We start from the raw sequence: 10,465 nt of genomic DNA on the forward strand, positions 1-10,465 counted from the left end.
ACTTTTCACTTTCATGCATTGGAGAAGGAAATGGCAACCCACTCCAGTGTTCTTGCCTGAAGAATCCCAAGGACGGGGGAGCCTGGTGGGCTGCCATCTATGGGGTCGCACAGAGTCGGACACGACTGAAGCGACTTAGCAGCAGCAGCAATGTATATGTTTCAGTGTTCGTGCCCCCCTCTCCTTCCCCCACCATGAGTCCACAAGTCTGTTCTCTGTGTCTGCACCTCCACTGCCCTGCAGATAGGTTCATCAGTACCATCTTTCTAGATTTCATATATATGCATTAATACATGGTATTTGTCTTTTTCTGACTTACTTCACTCTGTATAAATAGACTCTTGGTTCATCCACCTCATTGAACTGACTCAAATGCATCCCCTTTTACGGCTGAGGAATATTCCAGTGTGTATATGCACCGCAGCTTCTTCATCCATTCATCTGCTGATGGGCATCCAGGTTGCTTCCATGTCCTGGCTATTACAAATAGTGCTGCAATGAACACTGGGGTGCATCTGTCTTTCTGAGTTATGGTTTCCTCAGGGTATATGCCCAGTAGTGGGACTGTTGGGTCATACGGTATGTAGTTTTATTCCTATATTTTTAAGGACTCTCCATTCTGTTTTTTGTAGTGGTTGTATCAATTTGCATTCCCACCAACAGTGCAAGAAAGTTTCCTTTTCTACACACCCTCTCCAGCATTTATTGTTTGATGATGGCCATTCTGACTGGTGTGAGGTGATACCCCATTGTAGTTTTGATTTGAATTTCTCTAATAATGAGTGATGTTGAGAGTCTTTTCATGTTTTGATTAACTATCTGTATGTCTTTAGAGAAATGTCTGTTTAGGTACTCTGCCCACTTTTTTATTGGGTTGTTCATTTTTCCGGTATTGAGTTGAATGAGTTGCTTGTTTATTTTTGAGATTAATCCTTTGTCAAATGTTTCATCTACTATTATTTTCTCCCATTCTGAGGGCTTGGCACACATTTTCTTTTAATACTTCCAAAGTTTCATTTTTGATTAATACATCTGGAGTATTTTTCTATGGTATAAAATGTGAGTCATTTATATCAGAGGTGGAGACTCCAGGGGTTAACTTTATTTATCAGAGATTGCTACAGTAAACCTAGTCCTCTTGAAAACATTGCTTCCAAGTGAATGAATGATTTCATCAGTGTCTTCTTTCTCATAAAGACTTTCCTTGCCAGATGTCAGCACCCCTGATGAACAAAATGGTCCAAGAGAATCCCCTGCCAGACCCTTTTGTCTACATGGATGATTCTAGCATGAACTTCCAGGATGAGTCACAGATACCAGCTGGTGCCAGTGAGTGTTACTCTCCTACACTGTTGCCCTCTTTACATGGGACCCTCTAATTGTATTTTGGATTTGTTTTAAAATAGTTATTTATTATATCTTTTTTTGTTTTTGTTTTTCACTTTCAACTCTTTATTTTGCATTGAGGTATAGCCAATTAACAATGTTATGATAGTTTCAGGTAACAGCAAAGGGACTCAGCCATACATACACATACATGAATCCATAACAGTGTCTATCTTCCCAATAGGGCTTCCCTGATAGCTGAGTTGGTAAAGAATCCACCCAGAATGCCAGAGATCCCAGGTCAATTCCTGGGTCAGGAAGATCCGCTGGAAAAGGGATAGGCTACCCACTCCAGTATTCTTGGGCTTCCCCTGTGGCTCAGCTGGTAAAAAATCTGCAATGCAGGAGATCTGGGTTTGATCCCTGGGGTGGGAAGATCCCCTGGGGAAGGGAACAACTACCCACTCCAGTATTCTGGCCTGGAAAATTCCATGGACTGTATAGTCCATGGAGTCACAAAGAGTAGGACACAACTTAGCAATTTTCACCTCTTTTTTTTTCACATGATCTTCCCAAGTGAAGTGAAAGTAGGGCCCTAACTATTCCTTCCCTTCTCTGGCAACCATAAGTTTGTTTTCTAAGTCTGTGAGTCTCTTTCTGTTTTGTTAGTTCATTTGTATCATTTCTTTTTAGATTCCAAATATTTAAAATTTCATATGATATTTCTCCTTAAGGTCTCTGTTTCCTTATTGATTTTCTGTCTGATCTGTCCATTGATGAAAGTGGGATATTAAAGTCTCCTACTATTATTGTGTTACTGTCAATTTCTCCCTTTATGTTTGTTAATATTTGCCTTACATATTAAGGTGCCCCTATGTTGGATATATATATATATATAATTGTCATATCTTCTTGGATTGAACCCTTCATGATTACGTAGTATCTTTGTTTCTTATAACAGTCTTAATTTTAAAGCCTATTTTGTCTCATATGAGTATTGCTATGCCAGCTTTCTTATGATTTCCGTTTGCATGAAACAACTTCCCCCATCCCCTTACTTTCAGTCTGTAAATGTCTGTAGGTCTGAAATGGGTCTCTTGTAGACAACATATTTGTGGGTCTTAGTTTTTGTATCCTCCCAGCCATTCTATGTCTTTTTATTGGTGCATTTAATCCATTTGAAAGAAAGTGAAAGTGAAAGTCATTCAGTCATGTCTAGCCCTTTGTGACCCCATAAACTCTATAGTCCATGGAATTCTCTAGGCCAGAATACTGGAGTGGGTAGCCGTTCCCTTCTCCAGGGGATCTTCCCAACCTAGGGATCGATCCCAGGTTTCCCGCACTGCAGGCAGATTCTTTACCAGCTGAGCCACCAGGAAAGCCCTTTAATCCATTTACATTTAAGGTAATTATCTATATGTGTGGTCCTATTATCATTTTGTTAATTGTTTGGGGTTTGTTTTTTGGAGATCTTTCCCTCCTCTTGTGTTTCCTGCCTGGAGAAGTTCCTTTAGCATTTGTTGTAAAACTGGTTTAATGGTGCTGAATTTTCTTAACTTTGTCTGGAAAGCTTTTGGTTTTGCCATCAGATTTGAAGGAGAGTCTTCCTAGGTAGAGTACTCTTGTTTGTAGGGTCTTCCTTTTCATCACTTGGAATATATTGTGTCATTCCCTTCTGGTTTGTAGAGTTTCTGTTGAGAAATCAGTTGATAACATTATGGGATTTCCCTTGTATGTTATTTGTCTTTTTTCCCTTGTTGCTTTCAAAATCTTACCTTTGTCTTTAATTTTTGTCAGTTTGATTAGTATGTGTCTTGGTGTGTTCCTCCTTGGGTTTATCCTGCCTGGGTCCCTCTGAGCTTGCTGGACTTGACTATTTCCTTTCCAATGTTGGGGAAGTTTTCAGCTATTATCTCTTCAAATATTTTCTCAGGGTTATTCTCTCTCTCTTCTTCTGAGACACCTATAATGCGAATATTGGTGCATTTAATGTTGTCCCAGAGTTCTCTTAGGCTGTCTTTATTTCTTTTCATTCTTCTATATTCTGTTTTACAACAATGATTTCCACCATTTCACCTTGCAGGTCATTTATCCATTCCACTTATCTAGGATTTATCTTGTTCCTTTATCTGGGACATAATCCTATTTCTTATTTTGGTTAGCTTTCTGTGATTGTGGTACTAGGTCTGGAAGCTATGGGATTGTAGTTCTTGTGCCCTCTGGTGGATGAGGATAAGAGGCTTGCACAACCTTCCTGATGGGAAGGACTGGTTGTGGGGATAACTGGGTCTTGCTCTGGTGGGCAGGGTCATGCTTAGTAAAACTTTAATCCAATTGTCTGCTGATGGGTGGGGTTGCACTCCCTCCCTGTTAGTTGTTTTGCCTGAGGTAACCCAGTCCTGGAGTCTAGGGGCTCTATGGTATGGCTATCAGCAACCTCCAGGAGGATTTCCACCTGACTGCTGCTGCCAGTGCCCCTGTCCCCATGGTGGGCCATTGCTGACCCACAGCTCTGCAGGAGGTCCTCAGACACTCACAGGTAGGTCTGACTCACTGTTCTATGGGGTCCCTGTTCCTTTTCCCTGGGTGCTGGTACACACAAGGTTTGTTTGCACCCTCCAAGAGTGGAGTCTCTGTTTTCCCCAGTCCTATGGAGGTCCTATAATCAAATTCCACTGGCCTTCAAAGTCAGATTCCTTAGGAATTCTCAGTACTTTTGCTGATTCCCCAAGATGGGGAGCCTGATTTGGGGCTTAGAACCTTCACAACAGTGCGAGAACTTCTTTGGTATTATTGTTCTCCAGTTTGTGGGTCACCCGACAGGTATAGGATTTTATTTTATCGTGATTGAGCCCCTTTTACCATCTTGTTGGAGTTTCTCCCTTGTCCTTGGATGTGGGGTATCTTTTCTTGGTGGGTTCCAGTGTCTTTCTGTCTATGGTTGTTTAACAACTAGTTGTGATTTTGGTGCCCTTGGTTTTGGGGTTTTGTTCATTTGTTTGTTTGGCCCCAGCCAGGAACCCTGCAGTGGAAGTGCAGAGTCCTAACCACTGGGAAGCCAGAGAATTTCCTGTTATATCTCTTATATATCTTTTCAAAAATATATTCAAAAACTATTCCTATCATAAAGGGGGAAGTTATAAATTTCATATCAAGATCGAGTGACTTTGGCCCATGTCTAATCAAATTATGATAGATAAACTGAGAACACAAGATATAGAGCAAGTGAGAATGTTTTTCTAGAAGAGAAAGACTGAAGCAAAGAGAAAGAATAATATAGAAAGCTTCTTTTCCAAGGGAGAATACAATCCTGACACTTCTGATAGTGTCATGCAGGTTTTTTCCCCGGCGTTTCTCCTGACACCAGCTGGGTATCCTACAATTCAACTCAACTCTAACACTATCTACCCAGAGAAACCATTAGATTCCATAGGTTAAGAGCTTAGTCCCATAAGATTACTCCTACTTCAGTCACAAGACCAGGTTGTCTGTGCTTCTAACCAACTGGCTATAAATCAAAGGTTCCCATGACACCCTCCTTGAAAGTGAAAGTGAAGTCGCTCAGTCATCTCCGACTCTTTGTGACCCCATGGGGTGTAGCCCACCAAGCTCCTCCGTCCACGGGATTTTCCAGGCAAGAATACTGAAGTGGGTTGCCATTGCCTTCTCCAGGGGATCTTCCCGACCCAGGGATCAAACCCAGGTCTTCCGCATTGCAAGCAGACGCTTTAACATCTGAGCCACCAGGGAAGCCCATTTACTTACCTGAGTACCATTTTATTACAAAGGATATTAAAGAATAAGAATCAACAGCTGGATGAAGACATACACAGGACTCAAACAAAAGAGCTTCTGTGCTCATGAGTTTAGATCTGGCTAGGCAGCCAGCAGAGCCTGTTGGGCTGCCGTCTATGGGGTCGCAGAGTCGGACAAGACTGAAGCGACTTAGCAGCAGGCAGCCTGTGGATGTGATCTGGTTCATCAGCCTAGAGGTTCTCTGAACCCTCCCATCCTTTTTGCTTTTTTTAATGGAAGCTTCATCACATAATCTTAATTGACTAAATCACTGCCCATTGGTGACTGATTCAAACTCCAGCCCCTCTCCCCTCCCTAAAAATCATGATGTAGGGTTGAAAGTTCCAGTCCTCTAATCAGAGTTGGTTCCCTGGGCAACTAGTCCCCCATCTTTAGAAGATTTCCAAAAGTCACCTCATTAACAAAATCAGTTAAGGCCATTTCATTAACATGAAGTCAGTTGCGGTTGAAAAGAGCTTAATGTGAATATCAAGACATTCATTTCACCTTGATGGCTCTGGAGGAATTTCAAAAACTGAGGAAAAAAGACAGAAGTATTATAACAAAAGATGCTCCCATGCTCTGATGGCTTAGGAAATTCTAAGAATTTGGGGAGTTGTGAGCCAGGAGCCATGGACAAAGACTAAAATATATATATGTTATACATCACAATATCGCACAAGAATATTGTGGTCCAATATTGCGGGTAAACAGGAAAAATATCATTTTATATAGAGAGAGTAGTTGTGTATTAATACATACACAGATTTACAGATTTATTTTTCTAAATTGTACCTTAGTAACAGAACTCTCATTTTATTCAGGCAGCAAAGTAAATAACTTTAAAGTTTTCCTAGTCAAAGTTGTATCTTGATGAATTCTGAAATATGTACAGACAGTCCCTGACTTATGATGGTTCTACTGACGATTTTTCAACTTTTATGTTTTATGATGGTGAAAAGCAATATCCATTCAGTAGAAACCATACTTCAGTTTTGAATCTTGATATTTTCCCGGGTTAGAGAATTAAGAGTACAGAAATACACAGAAAAACATTCTGTGTGCTTGATTGGAAGATAATATTGTTAAAGGTGTCAATACTACTCAAAGTCGTCTATAACTGGTAGCACTGTTGTATTGGGCAACATTTCTTCAGACTTGGCTCAGAGTTACAATTCATTTAGCCTATTAAAGCTGACAACATGGAGACTTTTTGCAGGCCTTCCCAGACAGTGGAGTTTTCCTACTAATTTGCCACATTAGATTATAAAATATCTCATTAACAGTTATTTTGCAGAGGAGCCTAAGAACATGCAGGTGTTCCATTTTCTTGCTAGACTTCAACTTGTTCCTTTCCTACAACTCTGTCACCTTCCACAGCACACTTATTACCAACCAGAATTTTGGAACATCATCAACGTCTTTAACTTAAAGAATCTGTTCTCTCAGATCTTTTGTATCATTAAATGTGAATTGTGCTGTGTAGGAATAAAATAAAGCAAAGCCTTGTCCATGTTTCATGTACAAATCTATCATCACTGTAAATGGCCTATTTCTATATTATCTAAGATTTCAAGCGTATACTGTTTTGCATCTACTTTAACTTGCTTTCTATCATCATCTTCTATGGTAGGATTATATTTTTAACAAAAATTCCTTGAATAAAGTGTACAGTGAGAGTCCATTTTCCAGTGACTCCTGAACTAAGAACTGCCAGTTTATACTCACACATAGTGCAAACTCGTAAGAGCTAGTACCTCTCACACTGTCCGCGGGGCCCTGCAGCCAAGAGCTCCCTCTGCGTTGATGCTTCTGCCACCCAGTCTGTCCTGTTGCTGCAGCTGCCAGGGCTGGTTTGTTTAGAAGCCCAACTCTGGGCAAGTTTTGCCCTCTCTTCTCAATTTCAGGATCAGCTTGTCCAGCTCAGTAAAGATTTCTACTTAGATGCTGATTAAGCTTAAAATGAAATTATATGGTTATTTGGAAGGGGAAGTTGACATTTTAAATGTTTAGTCATTTAAGAATATATTTCTCTAATTAAGTCATTTATGCTCTTTAAAACAATTTTATAGCTTATTTCATATAGTCCTTATACATTTCATTAAAATGTATTCTTAGGCATTTTATAATATATATTTTGATGTTATTGTGCATAGGATTTTTTTCATCACGACCTACGACATGTGGAATCTTAACTCCCCAACCAGGGATCAAACCCAGGCCTTCGACAGTGAAAGGTATAAATTTGTTAGTTTTCAATAAAGTATACCTCCTGTTCATATTATATTGGGAAATAGGAGTGAGCAACACGGTTTTTTGGTTTTGTTTTTAGTATTAATTAGTTTTTATTTCAGTAGATATGTGGGAATCTATCAAATATTTGTTTGAAGAAAGAAACTTTTGATATGCAACTCCTTTCCCTCAACATATTAGATTTTAAAAAATATTTTAATTTTATTGGAGTATAGTTGATTTACAATACTGTATTAGTTTCAGGGGTACAGCAAAATGATTTAGTTATACACATATTCATTCTTTTTCAGAGTCTTTTCTCATATAGGTTATCACAGAATATAGGATAGGGTGCCCTGTGCTGTACAGTAGGTCTCTATCAGTCATCTGTCTTATATATAGCTGTGTGTGTGTGTGCTCATCCCACATGCAATAAATCTTATAGAAGAATTCTTTTCTATAAAACCACTTAGCTAATTAACTGGCAACACTTTCCTAATTTACACTTGATATGTTGAGTAGGTTAATTGTTATAAAAGATCAGTAGAGTCATGGGCAATGAACTAATTATCAGAAATGTGATGAAGTTACACAGTCTATGTTAAATGTAGTTTGTAACTTCAAGCAAAGACTTCATTTCTACCGACAAATATCCTACAATAACAAAATTAATAAAATATTAATGCAGGACATGTTATGTGGTATGTATTATTGTTTCATGCGTAGTAATGACTTAAATTAATACATTCATGTAATACATTACAATTTTTATTATAAAGTAAATAGACATTCAGAGCATTCCCTTTGCTTGATGAAACTAAGGTGAAGAATTGAACTAATCTGTGATCACATTTCTAGAAAACTACATTTTGTAACAAAATTTCTACTATTATAATACTACACTCAATATAACAGCAAATTTGGAAAACAACAATGGCCACAAACTGGAAAAGGTCCATTTTCATTCCAATCCCAAAGAAGGGCAATGCCAAAGAACGTTCAAACTACCACACAATTGCTCCCATTTCACATGCCAGCAAGGTAATGCTCAAAATCCTTCAAGCTAGGCTTCAACAGTATCTGAACCAAGAACTTACAGATGTAAAAGCTGGATTTAGAAAAGGGAGAAGAACCAGAGATAAAATTTACAATACCTGTTGTATCATAGAAAAAGCAAGAGAGTTCCAGAAAAACATCTACTTCTGCTTTATTGACTATGCTAAAGCCTTTGATTGTGTAGATCACAACAAACTGGAAAATTCAAGAGATGGGAAGACCAGACCACCTTCCCTGCCTCCTGAGAAACCTGTATAAAGGTCAAGAAGCAGCAGTTAAAACCAGACATGGAACAATGGACTGGTTCCAAATTGGGAAAGGAGTGTGTCAAAGTTGTATATTGTCACCATTATTTAACTTCTATACAGAGTACATCATGTGAAATGCAGGGCTGGGTGAAGCACAAGCTGGAATCAAGATTGCCAGGAGAAATATAACAACCTCAGATATGTAGATGACACCACCCTTATGGCAGAAAGTGAAGAGGAACTAAAGAGCCTCTTGATGAAAGTGAAAGGAGAGTGTAAAAGCTGGCTTAAAACTTAATATTCAGAAAACTAAGATCATGGCATTTGGTCCCGTCACTTCATGGCAAATAGATGGGGAAAAAATGGAAACAGTGTCATACTTTATCTTCTTGGGCTCCAAAATCAGTGTGGATGGTGCAGCCATGAAATTAAAAGATGCTTGATCCTTGGAAGAAAAGCTATGACAAACCTAGACAGTATATTAAAAAGCAGAGACACTACTTTGTTGACAAAGGTCTCTATAGTCAAAGCTATAGTTTTTCCAGTGGTCATGTATGAATGTGAGAGCTGGACCATAAAAAGGGCTGAGCACCAAAGAATCAATGCTTTCGAACTGTGGTGTGGAGAAGACTTTTCAAAGTCCCTTGAACTGCAAGGAGATCAAGCCAATCAATACTAAAGGAAATAAACCCTGAATATTCATGGGAGGATTGACGATGAAGTTGAAGCTCCAATACTTTGGCCACCTGATGCGAAGAGCTGACTCATTGGAGAAGACCCTGACACTGGGAAAAGATTGAGGGCAGGAGGAGAAGGGGGCAACAGAGGATAAGATGGTTGGATGGCATCACCAAATCAATTGACATGAGTTTGAGCAAACTCCAGGAGATAGTGAAGGACAGAAGGACAGGGACTGGCGTACTGCTGGGCATGGGGTCACAAAGAGTTGGACACAACTGAGCGAACGAACAGCAAACTCCCCTTCACTTGCAGCACTTACCTTAACAAACATAGTTCCTGCTCATAACAGTTCATCTCAGGATGAATCCATTTCCTTTTGGAAAAAATAATTGCTGAATATTACATTTTACTTGTTTATTTAACATTTTACTATATAGAAAATTTTGAATATAAATAAAAACCGAGAGGAGTTCCCTGGTGGTCTAGGGGTTAGGTTTTGGTGCTTTCACTGCTGCAGCCTGGTTTCAATCCCTGGTTGGGGAACCAAGTTGTGCAGTGTGGCCAAAAAAATAAAATAAAAAACAGAATAGTATAATTTCATGAGTCTATCATTCAGTCTCAGCAAATATATATCTCTTTAGCATAGTGATTTTGAGGTTCATTCAAATTGTAAAATGCATCAGTGATCCATTACTTTTATTGCTGAATGGCATTCCATTGGATGAATACACAGTTTGTGTAGTGTATTCACCCAATAAGGAGATTTGGATTGTTACCAACATGGCAGTTATGAACAATGCTGCTATGAAGAGTTGGGTATACATCTTTGCATAGATAAATGTTCTTATTCCCTTGGGTAGATTTCCTAGGAAGAAACTGCCAGACAGTTTTTCAAAGTGACTCTATCATTTCACAGTCCAACCTGCAGTTTCCAGTTGTTGTATGAACATTCCAATTTCTCTACATTCTTCTGCATGTCCATTTATACATCTTTGCTGAAAAGCTCATTCAAATCTATTAACTAGAATAATAGGATTTTTAATCGGAATATTTGTTGCCTTATTTTGAGATGTCTATTACAGATACAAGTCCTTTCAGATAGATGACATTTTCCTTCTGTCTGAAGG

General features: G+C 39.0%; 1 pseudogene; it reads right to left on the bottom strand.

The window, feature by feature from the left end:
• Positions 6,310-6,853, bottom strand: LOC102180537 (annotated as a pseudogene).

This window comes from Capra hircus, chromosome 1 (assembly GCF_001704415.2).
Source record: "Capra hircus breed San Clemente chromosome 1, ASM170441v1, whole genome shotgun sequence".
Classification (NCBI taxonomy): Eukaryota; Metazoa; Chordata; class Mammalia; order Artiodactyla; family Bovidae; genus Capra; species Capra hircus.